This window comes from Oryctolagus cuniculus, chromosome 1 (genome assembly GCF_964237555.1).
Source record: "Oryctolagus cuniculus chromosome 1, mOryCun1.1, whole genome shotgun sequence".
NCBI lineage: Eukaryota > Metazoa > Chordata > Mammalia > Lagomorpha > Leporidae > Oryctolagus > Oryctolagus cuniculus.
In genome coordinates, this window is record NC_091432.1 from 201,603,744 (window position 1) to 201,618,062 (window position 14,319).

Sequence of the window (14,319 nt, forward strand, 5' to 3'; positions counted from 1 at the left end):
ATTTTTTAACATCCATGTGATAAGAGATGTTTAGGGAAGACGATATAAGTCAAACTCACATGTTCCATTACATTCTTCATTAAATAATCTTTAAGAAATTGAATCTTGCTCCAAAAGGTAGAAATTACATTTTAAAAAATGACTAAGCACTCAACGAGCTGTGTTCATTACTGTATGGGTCAGGACAAGCTGGGTTAAGCTACAGTAACAAACAACTCAAATCGGAGCAGCTTAATACCACCAAGCTTTATGTCTCACTCACTCTCCCGTGCTCATGGTACTCTCCCTGAGACCCAGCGCAATAAAGCTCAGACATTCTGGAATACGTAGCCTCCTCCATCAACACAGCCCGTGAAGACAGAACAAGAGCTGAGCACCAGCAAGAAACGCCCCTGCCCCTGCCCCTGCCCACCTTCTTCTAACACACATATTGGCCAAATGCAATCACAAGACTACGCCTTACTTTAAGGGGACAGAGATGTGCATGTCTCCGTGCACTGGGAAGTCGTGGGAAGCTGGATACTGGCAAACCTTAATAATCTACCTACAACACCGAAAATTACTTCCATACCAACACATGGCAGAGACTGTCACAGAACACACTCAAGGACATGAGCCCTGCCCAGGGAGGCGGCAGAACTGCAATTGCAGCCACACTCAGGAGTCCCCTGTTCGGCAATGTGTCCCCTGCAAGGAGTCCCAGGGTTGCAGACCACCCCCGGACGTCAGGGTGGTAACTCCACTAGGTCAGTCTCTTGGCTGCCCAGAAAGCAGCAGCCCCTTCACCCCCATTTCTCGTACCTTCAAACACCTCCACCACTCACTCAGCAGCCGTCCCCCAGCCCCAGCTGCTGCCGAAATCCGTGCGGTGGGCCCTGCACTCCAGGGATCTGAACAAGGCACTGTGGGAACACAGAAGAGGGGGCAATGAATGTTTTAAATTATTTTCTACTTGACCCTCCCTGTTTTTTATTTTCTTTTTGTCCTGCTTTTGTGATACAGATCCTGGTCCCCACCTTGGCAGCTTTGTGGTCACTGGGCTAATCCCTTCCACCTTCCTGAGGCTCAGTTTCCTAATCTGCAAAATGGGAATAACAAGGCCTACCTCCCAGGAGTGCTGTGAGAACCAGCATGAGATCATGTCTGTGGAAATGCTTTGTAAACTGCAGAGTTTTCTATCAGGGCCAAGTTATCATCCGCCATCAGCATCACTGTGGCTGTGTTCTTGGAGCGTCTAGAAGGGAGCCGCAGGCTTGGGGAAGGCCCAGCGGGGAGAGGGGCTCCCAGCCCGACCCTCTGACTCTGCTGCAGCCGGGGCCTCTCTCTTAATTAACTCTTCCTGGCAGGAGTTTCTTGCAGGACATGTTTGCCTACCAGCGAACAGCCAGGGGAGGCTTCCAGGGGCCGCCCACTGGCGCTGACACACGGGGGAGGAATGATGATTCACAGCCCTCTAACAGCCTTGCTGACAGGTCTCTTGGCCCAGCCCAGGCAGCGGCCGCAGAGGGCTGCCAAGGGGGCAGCGGGGCCGCTCGGTTCCGGGGGGAGAGGGGGGAGTGGGCACTAAAAGGGAAGGGGAGAACTTAAGAAACAAAGTAGAGGGGCTGGGGTTGGGGCGAGCAGGGCGTTGGGCGAGGGGCACAGTCGGTGTGCAGGACGCCCTCAACGGGCTAAAATGGCAACGTCCTGGGAGAGTAAAAACCTTTCACACGACTCCAGTCAGAGGCGAAAAAAGCAAAAGCCCCAAGTGAAATGGCCCAGGGGAGGAAGGGCAGAAGAGGGCAACAGGGATGGAGGAAGGACAGGAAGTGACGAAAGAGGAAGGAAAGGGGGGAGAGAACCGGAAGGAAGGAGGGATGCAAAGGAAAAGAAAAAGGACGGAAGAAGCGAGAGGAGCGGACAAGGAGCGCAGCAGCTGGCGGGGAAGACACTTCCGCAGCCGGGGGCGGGACTGCACGCGTGACGTCAGCACGCCGGCCGTCGCCCCGCCCCCCGGCTCGCGTCCTCCGGTTGTGAAACCTAGTGCGCCAGCGGTGGCCGCCAGGCCGCCGGGTACCGCTCTCCCTGGGTGGCAGGGAGTCCCTTGGCCTTTGGCCTTCTGCCTGGCTAGCCCCGGCGGCGGCGGGCGATAATTGCCCAGAGACGCAGCACTTATCTGGGCCGGTTGTGCAAGGCGCGCGGGAGGGAGGGCCCCGGGCGGCGGCTCTCACGCCTCAGCGGCAAGGCATGCGCGCGGGGGCGAGGGGCGGGCCGGGGTCCCAGGGGGCGCCTCCGGGGGTTCCCGCGGCCGGCGTCTCCGAGCTCCGAGAGCAGACTCCTCTCCGGGGACCGGGGAGACGCGAGCGCCCACCCCCGGCCTCCTCCTGCCCGCAGAGGGTATGCGATGTCGGGCGCCCTTGGCGGTGGGCTCCTCAGTGTGCTAGGAGTGAAATCCCCACCTGTGGTGGCGGTGGTGAGGGTTAGAACGGGTGCGGGCCACGCTAGGACAGTGTCTGTCTGGCACGTAGTAGGTGCACGGAGGCCCCGCTAAAGTTCTGGGTGCCGGGCTCTCCTGCTGACCCCCACGTTGCTTATCAAGAGGGGTTCAAGGTGTGCCTGCCACTGATTGCTGGGTGACCTTGGAAGATTTGCCGCCCCTGTCTGGGCTTCAGTTTTTTCTAATGGAATTGGATGGTCAAGGTCCCCACTCGGCCCGTCTGTCCCACTGCTGCCCAGTGCCCTCTGCTTGCCTGGTTTTCTTCCTACTGGAGCAGCTTCCTCCCAGCTGGCACGTTCCCTTAGAGTTGGTGTCCTCTCTTGGGCGTCCCTCTTGGTGATGGATGGCCCGGTGTCTGCCTGGTGTCCAGGATTTCCCATCCCACAGCCCACTTCTGTGGATGGAAATATTTACAGGACACCCCCGTGATGCAGATGGGCCTCCCAGGCACCTTGCTTTCAACACATCATCCTATCCCAAAACTCAGTGGCGACTTCTAGGTTCTGCATTCTCTGCAGGTCACAGTGACACCTGAGAGCCACCCTAAGCCTTCACTCTGGCCACAAAATAATCACTAACCACATGCTAAAATCTGCGGGGGGCTTCCTCCTGGACTTCCCCACCTGTAGAACCGAAGGAAGGGATTCCTGTTTGTAAGTCACCCCAAAGGGACAGATGGCACTTCACCTCTTGCCTGCTTGTCTCCTGGAAGGCGTCTCCCTCCAGCTCTAGCCACAGGGATTAACTCTGTCCTCAGAGTGCCGTGCCGTGCGTGGGCCTTCTCACACGGTCTGCCCTCGGTGTGGAAGGCTTCCATCCCCTCTCCAGCTCGCTCCTGCTTGTCTGACAAACCCCCTCCTCCAGGCTCCCCGGCCCCTGATGAACACGTGCTCTGCAGGTAGGAAGGCGTGAACTCTCCTAGTGAACTTTTTCATACTTTGTAGAGAGCAGGAGGAAATGTGTACCCAATCCTTTAACAGGTCTATACCCTTCCACCCTGCAACTCCCCTTTTCAGAAATTTTAAAAACCCTGCAGATCCTCAGACACTTTAGAGACACTGATACTCATCAGAGGGGGAAATAGAAGCAAATGTGTCATGAGATGAATTAAATAAATATTACACCCATACAATGGGATACTTTGCAGTCATTAAAAATGCAGGGGGGGCTGGCATTGTGGCATAGCAGGCTAAGCCTCTGCCTGCGGTACCAGCGCCCCATATGGGTGCTGGTTTGTGTCTTGGCTGGTCCACTTCCATACAACTCTGCTGATGGCCTGGGAAAGCAGTAGATGGCCCAAGTGCTTAGGCCCCCGCACCCATGTGGAAGACCCAGAAGAAGCTCCTGGCTCCTGGCTTCAGATCGGCCCAGCTCTGGCCGTTTCGGCCATTTGGGGAGTGAACCAGTATATGGAAGACCTCTCTGTCTGTAACTCTACCTCTCAAATAAATAAATCTTTTTTAAAAATTTAGGAAAATAAATTAGGGAAAGTCATTCATAGTATGTTGGGAGGGATGAGTTGCAAAATGTTGGATATGTGCTGTATGCATCTAATTTTTAAATTAAAATTTGCAAACAAGAAGTATCTGGAAGGCTCTATCACCTGTGGGTGGTGGGATTATAGATTTCAAGTCCTCTCATTTTGCTGCTCTGGCGCCTCTGTACTTGCCTTTTATTTTTTTTTAATAAATAAATGTTTGTTGATTGGGTGTTTTTATCCACAGGCCTGAGGCAACCTGGCTGGGTTAGTGGAGCCTCTTGGAGCTCCTTTCCTGCTTGACAGAGGAGGGGCCTGGGTGCTCGAGTAAAGATGCTTCTCACTGATGCCCAGTTCAAATGTGAGGATACTTCAGGAAGTTCATGGCAAATGTGCACGATCGGGGCAGGCGCTTTACCTAGCAACTAAGTCACCTGTTCAGTACCCAGCCCCTGTTTCTGATTCCACCTCCCTGGAATGCAGACCCTAGGAGGCATCAGTGATGGCTCAAGTAGTTGGGTTCCTGCCCCCAACATGGGGGGCCTGGATTGAGTTCCCAGCTCCTGGCTTCAACCCCTGTCTCCTGCCCATCGCAGGCATCTGGGGAGTAAACCAGTGGATGCGAGTGCCCTGCTCGCTCGCTCACTCTCTCTCAAGAGTTAAAATTTAAAAAAAGAAAATGGGCATATTTTCATACTTCCATTTTCCGTGACTTTTTGAAGGACACTTGTACATAGTAATACCAGGGGGAAGAGAAAACAGTTGCTCCTTTAGTAGAAATGGACACTGAAGGAATTTTCGTTCATTGAAGAGCTTAGCTGGAAGAGTTCTAGACTGGTAGCACTCATCTGCACCTTGGAGATCTTCAGATTCCGCCCCCTCATCTTGGAACTGGGAAACTGGAAACCAAAAATGGCTGGCGACTTGCCGAGCCTGCCCGATCTCACAGGAAGGTGATGGCAGAGCTGGAATCTGAACATGTTTCCTCACTCCCTGATCCCTGCTCGTGCCAGTGTGTGTTCCTCCCCATCCTCAGTGATGGGCACACATGCAGGAAGCCTGCTGGTTCACTGGATCTCTCACCATGGAGATCTCTCATGCTAGTCCTTAAGGCGCTGACCCCACCCAGCTGTGCTCTAAAGAGGAAGAGCCGACCCTGCGAGAGCGTGCTCTTTCCCATAGGTATTCTCTTGTGTGCTGTGTTTTTATCTTATCCTCCCAACTACTCTACAGTGTAGGTATCAGCGGCCTCTGGCCCTGTGAGGAAACAGATTCAGGGAGGTCAAACACCCTTCTCCAGTTCACAGCAAGAAGTGGCAGAGCTGGGGGATTCAAACTTCCACTCGAGGGAGCCCACCCTGTACTGCGTTCTGCAGTCCACAGTGCCGTACCAGAACACAAGCCCCTTTTTATCATCTGAGGAGGGGCATTATTGAGGCTCACAGGCAGTGGAGTTAAAGCAACCTTGAAGGGCTTGTTCTCATCTGGTTCCATTCTTCAAACAAACCACATTGTACAAATGGCTTTAAATCATGAACTCTGGAGAGAAGACCTGAACTTAAATCCTGGTTCCACCTCTTACTCATTGTGTGAGTGAGCAAGTTACTTAACAGATTCCTCCTCTGTTGAGTGTGGATATAATAGTACTTAAGTCCAGAGGTATTATGAGGATGAAGTGAGTTGTAACATGAAAGTACCTAAGATGGTACGCTCCCCGTAAGTGGACAGCTTCCATCATCACATCATCGTATTACTACTACTAGCAGTAGCACTACAAGTTTATGATACACCAAGGTCACAAGTTTGTGAATGGGGACACAGAGCTCACACAGACACTTCTCCCTCCACAGGGCACTCACACTATGCAAGGAGGCTGCAGAAACCATACCATCACAGTTTAATAAGAAGCAAATGCAATAACAGAGATATGTGTGGACACTCAAGAGAGAGTACACATGACTTATTCAAGGGAGCAGCAGCGTTAGCCCTGGAGTCCAGCCCTCCTGAGCCGCCTCCTCGCACATGGCATTGATTGAGAGTTTGCCTGTGGATGGCACACATAGGCATGACCCAAAGTCTTTGCACGTGGCACCAAAAAGAGGCTCCTGAGGCTCTGGCTGCCCAGCTGCAGATGTCACTGTTGAGTGGAGACAGTCGATAATCATTTGCCAAATGAGTCACTGAAACAGAGGCGTTGGTGAGAGGCCAGCCAACTTTCTCCTTGGCTCTCACTTCATTGATGTTTTTGCATGAGGCAATGGCAGGGCAAAGCCATCCTACATGAGTCCTGGGAGACACCTGGTCTCCCCCTTCCTGCTCAAAAGGGTGGCATGTTGGGGCACCGCCATTCACGGATTCCTCCCTTGCCACAGCTGCTTCTGTGGCCCTCAAGGAGGAATTTTTAACTCACTCCAGCCAATCACTCCCACAATGATGTTATTTGTGTGCAAACAACTCTATAGAGAGGAAGATACATCAGCTACCATCCTGCACACGGGCAGCTCGAATTCCAGCAGGATAAATGAACATGACAAATGGGCCAGGGCTCCGAGAAAGGACCAGAGCCCCAGAATTCAGGTAGTAAGAGGGCTCACACGTGGTATAAGGGGACCAGACTTCCATGCCCTAGCACCTGGAACCCGGAAATAGTCCTATGACAAGAGGGTCTTTGCGGGTGTGATTGATGAAGGATCTTAACAGGGGGAATATCCTGGCTCCTCTGAGTGGCTCTCCCTGGAACCATTTCTTTCAGCAGTCATGGGAAGCTAGCACAGACAGACTGCTGGCTGCATGTGAGGCACTTTGGGTTTCAGGCATGGATTCTGGAGCCAGACTGCCTGGGCTCAGATCTTGGCTCCAGCACTTCCCGTCTGTGTGGCTTTCATGGACTTTTCATCTGTGAGTTTCTGTTCCCTCACTTCTCTCCCTCCCATGGGAATGTTGAGGGGACCTCAACAACTTCATGGAAAATGGAATTTTAAAGGTATATTTTGGTGCAAAAAATGTTGAAATCCTTGTGTATGAGTAGAGGAGATATTCTAGATGCTGTTATTTGGTTCTCCTTTGCTTCCTGTGCATCTGGGAGTCCACACTTCCTGCTCCCCAACAGAGGTGGCACCCTGTGGCTCAGCCTGGACAAGGAAATGTAAACAGGGAAAAGCCTGTGGGTCCTGGCCACGCGACGCTGGACTCCTGTGGGCCCGATTGTGCATTCCAAGCTCGGTCGGACACAAGATGAACCTCTCCAGTGTCCCTTCCAACACACAACCTCCGGGGCTCTGAGCATCATGTGACCAAGTGGACAGTGAACAAGAGAGAAGAACAAGAAAAGAAGCAAACGAACAGGTATCCTGGGGCCAGTGTGAAGCATGCAGGCTGTGGGGTGTGGGTTCTCCAGGGCAGGCATGCATGCCACCCAAGCAATGGGTGGCATGGGGACGCATTTACTGCTATAATAGTCAATTAATGTAATTCACTATGGCAAATAGTACTAGGTTTCCACCTAAGCTTTCTTTTTAGAATGTATGGGTTGTTGTTTTTCTTTTAATGACTTGATTTAAGGAAAATATTGATTAATCTCACAGGTGGTTTGTGATCGTGGCAACAAGTATAAAAGAGGAATCAAAAGACTAAAATTATGGGCCTCTGCTCTGACACAGTGAAAGACGTGGGCTTTGGAGTCAGAGAGGCCAGGGTGTGGATCCAGTTCCTCCACTTGCCGGCGGTGTGACCTGCTTACTCAAGCTCTCGGAGATTGCTTCCTTATTACTTTATAATGAGGCTCATTATCCCAACCTCACAGGGTGCGTGTGAGGATCCTGAGTTACTGTCACCACCACCAACCTTACCGCCGACCTTAGTCTTCCCTCTCACTGTTACCTGCGGGTCTTGACCCAGATTGTAAATTGGGGGCCAAGCCAACCCACATTCCTGGAAGGACACAGAGCCCAGTAGGACCAGCCTCCTGCCCTCCAGGAGCTCCCAGTGAAGCGGATGCAGACTCAGGAGTCCACAGTCCACAGCCAAAGTGCCATGGGAGACAGGCAGACACAGGGGGTAGAGTGGCTCCCAGGAGAGTTGGGGGTGCCAGAGGCAGAGCTTACACTGTAAGACTGCAAGAGGCAGGGAATGCAGCTGGGCTGCCTTCCTCTCAGCCTCAGTTTCCTCTTTGGTAACAAGTAAACAGTACCACCTACCTTCTGCTATGCCCCTGGGAGGATTAAGTGGGATAAGGCACCTACCCGGGTGCCAGGTTCCTACTAGACTCTGGATAAATGGAGGCAATTACTTCCTATTATGCTGGATAATAAAGGCCCAGTGGGTGGCCCCTTCCACAATGGAACCATCTCCTCCTTCCCCATGACTCACCTCCAGGGGATGGCCCAGGGCAAGGATGTCCCAGACTCCTGGGCAAGCTGGAACCATCAAGCTCCTGCAGAAAGCCCCTTATTCAAAAAGGTGACTGCGCCAAACTCACCTCTCCCCATGGCCCCATTTTTCAAACATGGACCCTTGGTCCCCACGAGAAGAAACTTAACTTCCCCCTCAGGTCAGAACAAGTGCAGATATCCATCATCTAAGGGAGAAGGACCACGCCTCTGAGCCAGCCAGGTCCTCCCAGCCTCGTCCCAGTGCGGGTGTTCCAGGAGGAAAGTGTCATAGTTGGGACCGTGCTCTAGGAAGATCCCTCTGGCCGCTGGGCGGGGGGGGGGGGGGGGGGGGGCAGGAGCCCAGTGACTTGGGGGAAGGATAGAGAAGCGGGCCAGAATCAGAATAATGGGGGGTAGTGGACACTGGCCATTAAAATGGCCTCCAAAGTGTAGTGGATCCCAGCCTCACGCGGTTCCTCTCCCTATGGCAGGGTTGGGTCCAGAGGCTGCTGCCCAGTCTCTCCCCCACAGGCCCTGGTGATCAGGCACACTGATTTGTTGCGGGTCTACAGCAGGGCAACCTTGGCCTTATGGACATCAAATCGACATCACCACAGTGACACCTCAGCTTGCCGGCTGAAGACTTGAGCCCGCAGCCAGAGTTTCCTGAGAAATGCAGGCACAGGGTGGGAAGAAAATATGGGACAAAGACTCTGGGGTCAAGGGCGCTGAGGACACATATATGACCACACTCTGCATCCCACGTCTATTAATCCACCTCTGAAGTCCAGCGTCTCTGTCTGGGCCCATATTTGAGAGGTGCTCAAAGACTGGCGTGTACCTGAGAAGATGAGCCCCTGCCACCCCAGGTGTGTGGGAGGAATGCCACAGGGGAGTGCCCTTGCTGCTTGGGGTAAAGGTATGAAAAACCTGTCCAGCTCTAGGATTCTATCCTGACTTGAGGGCACCTGCATAGATTGTTCCTGTGTCCTCTGCTTGGTTTCTCATTAGGGTTAATTTGATTACATAACAAGTAGACATGCAATGTCATGAGCAGCTGTTAGATGCCACATAGAAAGAGGTGTGCTCTTATGAGGCCTTTAAAGATGTGATTACATCTCCATGTGGCTTCTTAATCATTCTCGAAGCCGACTGATATTATAAGGATGTCTGAAGCCAGCACTGTGGTGCAGCAGGTTAAGTTACTGCTTGAGATGCCTTCATCCCACATCAGAGTCTCCGGCTGCTCCATTTGCAATCCAGCTCCCTACTAATGTGCCTGGGAAGCAGCAGATGATGGCTCAAGTGCTTGAGTTCCTGCCACCTTGTGGGGAGACCCGGATGGAGTTCCTAGCTTCTGGTTTCAGCTTGGTCCAGCCCCAGCAATTGCAGCCATTTGGGGAATAAACTAGCAAATGAAAGCTCGCTCACTCACTCTCTTTGTCACTCTGCCTTTCAAATAAACAAATTAAATCCATTATAAAAAGAGTTTCTAGTGGCTGACACTGTGGCGTGGTGGGTAAAGCCATTGCCTGCAGTGCTGACATCCCACGCAGGAGCCAGTTCAAGACCCGGCTGCTCCACTTCCCATCCAGCTCCCTGCTGATGGCCTGGGAAAGCAGTGGAAGATGGCCCAAGTCTTTGGGCCCCTGCACCCAAGTGGGAAACCTGGAGGAGGCTCCTGGATCCTGGCTTTGGATTGGCCATTGCAGACATTTGAGGAGTGAACCAGCAGATGGAAGATCTCTTTCTTTCTGCCTCTGCCTTGCTCTAACTCTGCCTTTCAAATAAATAAATAAATCTTTTTTTTTTAAAAAAGAGTTTCTAATGAGAGAGTTTATGACAGATAAAAGACAAGAAGGAAAAAGCCAGGGGCTACTATTTTGTTCTTTGAAGGTAGAGATTGACCCATGTCCAAGGATGATTCTAAAGTCCAGGACACGAGACAAGGTCAGCACTGCAGGAGACCAGGGATAAGACAGAAGGGCAGGGGAGGGGCCCCGCACCGTGGTGCAGCAGGTTAAGCTGTCTCTTGCCAAGCCAGCATCCCATACTGAGTGCTGGTTCGTGTCCTGGCTTCTCTGCTTCCAATCCAGCTTCCTGCCAATGCACCTAGGAGGGCAGCTGATGATAGCCCAAGTGCTTGGGGCTCTGCCATCCATGTGAGAGACCCAGCTGGAGTTCCTGGCTTTTGGCTTCAGCCTGGACCAGATCCTGCCATTGCAGTCATTTGGGGAGTGAACCAGTGGATGGAAGATCCCTCTATCTCTACCTCTCTCTGTAACTCTACCTCTCAAATAAATACATGAATAAAATATTTAAAAATAAATGAATGCATCTTTATAAAATAAAATAAAAAAGGCAGAAGAGGAGACCATTAGAGGAAACTTTGATGGTGGGACTTCTATCCCAGCTCTGCAGAGCTGTGTGACCTTGGGCAAGACCCTTACCTCTTTGAGTTTGTTTCTTCAAGGTTAAAATGATGACCAGGGGCAGGAATTTGGCACAGCAGTCAGGGCTCCAGGTCACACGTTGGGGTGCCTGAGTTCGATTCCCAGCTCTGGCTCCTGCTTCCACCTTCCTAATGTGGACCCTGGAAGGCAGTGGTGATGAATCAGGCTATTGGACTGAGTTGGCTTTGGCCCAACTGGTGGCCAATTCAGGCACTTGAGGAGCTCTTTGTCTGTCTGTCTCTCTCTCTCTCTCTCTCTTTCTCTCCTTTTGCCTCTCAAAAAAAATTATGAAGACGATATCACATACTTCCTGAGGCCTTTGTAAGGGTTCAGGGAGGAAATGCATTAACAATGCCTTCATACCCATGAGAATGGCTACAATCAAAAGCATTGATAGTGACTACTGAGTTTCCTACAGCTGCTATAACAAAAGTCTCAGATCCAGGGTTTGGCAGGGCCATTTTCCCTCCAGAGCTTTTAGGGGAATGTGAATCCCTTCCTTGCCTCTTTTGGTGGGTGGCAGAATTCCTTGGCTTATGGCTGTTACTCCAACAATCTCTGCCTCCATCCTCACAGGGACTTCTCTCTGCATCTCTCCTCTGTGAATCTTCTTTAAAAAGTTTATTTGTTTTTATTTATTTGAAAGGCAAGGGGGAATGGGAGGGAGAAAGAGAGAGAGAGAATATGAATCAAAGAAAAAGTCAGAGATTTTTCATGTACTGGTTCGCTCCCCCAAATGCCCACACAGCCAGGGCTGAGCCAGGCCAGACCCAGGAGTCTGGAACTCCATTCAGATCTCCCGGGTGGGTGACAGGGACTCAAGCCCTTGAGTCATCACCTGCTGCCTCCCAGAGTGCACGCTAGCGGGAAGCTGACCCAGAGCAGAGGACCCAGATATAGGATGCAGGAGTCCCAAGTGACTGCTTAACTTGCTGGACCACGACACCTGCCCCTCTGTGCGTCTTCATAAACACATTCTGCATTGCATTGAGGGCCTACCCAGGTCATCCAGGATGAAGTCGTCTTGACCTCTTTCACTCACTTCTGCCTGCAAAGACTCTTCTTCCAAAGAAGGTCATATTCACAGGTTCTAGGGATTAAGACAGGGAATAGGCGACAGGTGTTGGCAAGAATGTGGGCACCCTGGAGCCCCCATACACTGCTGGTGGAAATGTAAAATGGCATAGCCACTATGGAAAACACTTCGGCAGTTTCTCAACTGGTAACCCAGAGTTACCGTGTGATCCAGCAATTTCACTCCTGAGTATATCCCTAACACAGAAGAAAAGATACATCCACACAAAAACCTATACATGAACGTTCACAGAAGTCAAAAAGAGGAAACAGCCCAAATGTCCGTGACCTGATCTGTGGGTAGATAACAGGTGATATATCCATACAACAGAATATCATATGGAAATAGAAAGGAAAGAAGTACTGATGCATACTAAATTATGGCTGAACTTTGAAAAATTACCTTATTCCAAGTGAAAGAAGCAGCCACGGGGTTGGTGCCGTGGCATAGCAGGTTAAGTCACTGCCTTCAGTGCTGGCATCCCATATGGGTACCAGTTCCACTTCCAATCCAGCTCCCTGCTATGGCCTGGGAAGGCAATGGAAAATAGCCCAAGTCCTTGGGCCCCTGTACCCACATGGGAGACCCTGCAGAAGCTCCTGGCTCCTGGCTTCAGATTGGCACAGCTCTGGCCATTGCAGCCATCTAGGGAGTGAACCAGCAGATGGAAGACTGACTCTCTCTCTCTGCCTCTCTGTAACTGTCTTTCAAATAAATAAATAAAATCTAAATAAATCTAATAAATAAAATCTAAAAATAAATCTAATAAAGAATAATAAACCTAATAAATAAAATCTAAATAAAAATCTAAAGAAAGAAAGAAAAAAGAAAGAAGAAGCAGTCATGAGGGGCCACGTGTTGTATGATTCTATTTACGTGAAATGTCCAGAATAGGCAAATTACACAGAAAGGAAGCGGGTAAGTGCTTATCCAGAGCTAGAATGTGAGGGAGAAAGGAGGGGACACACTAACAGACACAGTTTTTTGGGACGATAAAGATGTTCTAAAATCAGGGCTGGTGTTGTGGTGAAGTGAGTTAAACCACCACCTGAAGTGCCAGCCTCCCATATGAGTGCCAGTGTGAGTCCTGGCTGCTCCACTTCTGATCCAGCTCCCTGCTAATGGGCCTGGGAAAGCAGCAGAAGATGGCCCGGTACTTGGGCCCCTGCCACCCACCTGGGAGACCCAGAAGAAGTTCCTGGCTCCTGGCTTCAGCCGGGCCCAGCCATTGCAGCCATTTGGGAGAATGAAGCAGTTGGAATATTCATTTGTATTCTCTCTCTCTCTCTCTCTCTCTCTCTCTGAAACTCTGCCTTTCAAATAAATAAATCTTATTTAAAATTTCTAAAAGTAACTGTGGTTATGGTTGCAGTGATGGTTTAGAGAAGATACCAGAAAACATCGTCCGGGACCCCTTAAATGGGTAAAGTGTGTGGCACATGAGCTACATCTCAATAAAGCTGTCATTTTCAAGATAATAAATGTGTAACTCTGTACCTAGCTCCCAGCCAGCCCTCCAAGTACACGAGTGATGCTCCCAGTGGTTCCACCGTCCTGCAAACACTGGGACTTCAGCGGAAGCTGGAGATGGCTGCAGACCGGTCAAGCACAGGCATCCAGGCGCGTTCAAGTGTTTTCCGGGCAGCCCCTACACGGAGGAAGACAGGAGGTGGGGCTCACACCCGTTCTCCCTCTTCTGGAAACAGCTCTCGGTCTCTCGGTGGCCTCTCCACCTCGCCTGGGAGTCCTCGTTTCCTATGGGCAGGACGCAATCCCAGGAACAGAGGTGCTTAGGGTATCAGTGCGTACCTGAATGGATGGCTGAATTTTCCCAGAGCTTCCTGCTACCCAAATACTGCCCCGCCTCTGCACCTCTCCTTCACTGCAGGCATTTGCTCCCTAGTCCTCTCTTCAGGCGCGGGCTACTCCCTGCTTACGTCTCTGATGGGTGCGTCCAAGCCTCCTTTCCACTCAAGGCTGGGAACTCCTGCAGGAAGGGGCCAGCCCTGAGCCATCTTTGCACCAAGAACATTTACCACAAAGCTTTATGTGCGGTTGACACCAAAATATGTTGGGCTAAATTTTTTTCACTATTTATAAAAAATACTAATCCCAAATATTAATCACAGCATGATTTATACTTGGGAAAAACTGTAAATGTCTTAAATATCCAACAATAAGGAAATGACTAAGTTAATTATAATGAAGCTCCTTGAACCATCCTCTGACCATTCCAAATAATGAGTGACAAGATAGAGAACGGCTATAAAGTGAGGTTAAGCAGAGAAAGTGGGTCATAGAAATGTGTCTACACTCTGACTACAGCTGTCATTATCATTGTGTGCTGAGTGCTAAGCACTTTATAAATATCCTTCCATCTCATTGGTACTTTTTTTTTTTTTTTTTTTTTTTGGATAGGCTGAGTTAGACAGTGAGAGAGAGAGACAGAGAGAAAGGTCTTCCTTCTG

At 50.8% G+C, this 14,319-nt stretch overlaps 2 long non-coding RNA genes across 4 annotated transcripts in view; both read right to left on the minus strand.

The window, feature by feature from the left end:
• Nucleotides 1-1,958, minus strand: part of LOC138844781 (uncharacterized) — a 78,413-nt gene extending 76,455 nt beyond the window's left edge. The window contains exons 1-2 of one of the 3 annotated variants that reach the window (XR_011381176.1): nt 1,375-1,958; nt 802-902 (exon numbers count right to left, since the gene is read on the minus strand). This is a non-coding gene — a long non-coding RNA (uncharacterized lncRNA). Of the gene's footprint in view, nt 1-801; nt 903-1,105 lie in introns of all 3 variants that reach the window. The other 2 variants (XR_011381174.1, XR_011381175.1) reach the window with 2 other exon arrangements.
• A 3,798-nt stretch (nt 1,959-5,756) lies between these two features.
• The window catches only part of LOC127493435 (uncharacterized), a 29,815-nt gene continuing 21,252 nt past the window's right edge, over nt 5,757-14,319 (minus strand). Inside the window, exons 4-6 of the long non-coding RNA XR_007923588.2 lie at nt 13,349-13,499; nt 10,774-10,916; nt 5,757-8,529 (exon numbers count right to left, since the gene is read on the minus strand). This is a non-coding gene — a long non-coding RNA (uncharacterized lncRNA). The remainder of the gene's footprint in view (nt 8,530-10,773; nt 10,917-13,348; nt 13,500-14,319) is intronic.